Source organism: Penaeus monodon, chromosome 20, assembly GCF_015228065.2.
Source record: "Penaeus monodon isolate SGIC_2016 chromosome 20, NSTDA_Pmon_1, whole genome shotgun sequence".
Taxonomy (NCBI): Eukaryota; Metazoa; Arthropoda; class Malacostraca; order Decapoda; family Penaeidae; genus Penaeus; species Penaeus monodon.
In genome coordinates this window covers 11910165-11910413 of record NC_051405.1, presented here as the reverse complement: position 1 = coordinate 11910413, position 249 = coordinate 11910165, and positions in this window count along the sequence as shown.

Here is a 249-nt window from a genome sequence, read left to right as displayed (position 1 = left end):
ACAAGGGAGCGAAGGAGGTGGGGGGGTTAAGGAGGAAGAGAGGGAAGTGGGAGAGGGCAGATATAGGTCTTAAAGTGGGAGGAGAGGAGGGAATTTAAGGAAGATCTGGAAGTTGGAGAGGGTGGCAGAGCGGGGAAGGGAAAGGCAGTGCAAGAGGGAAAGAAAAGGGAGAGGAAGAGGGAAAGGGAGCGTAAAGGGGAAAGGAAAGATAGTGCTAGAGGAAAAAGGAGAGTAAAGGGGAAAGGAAAA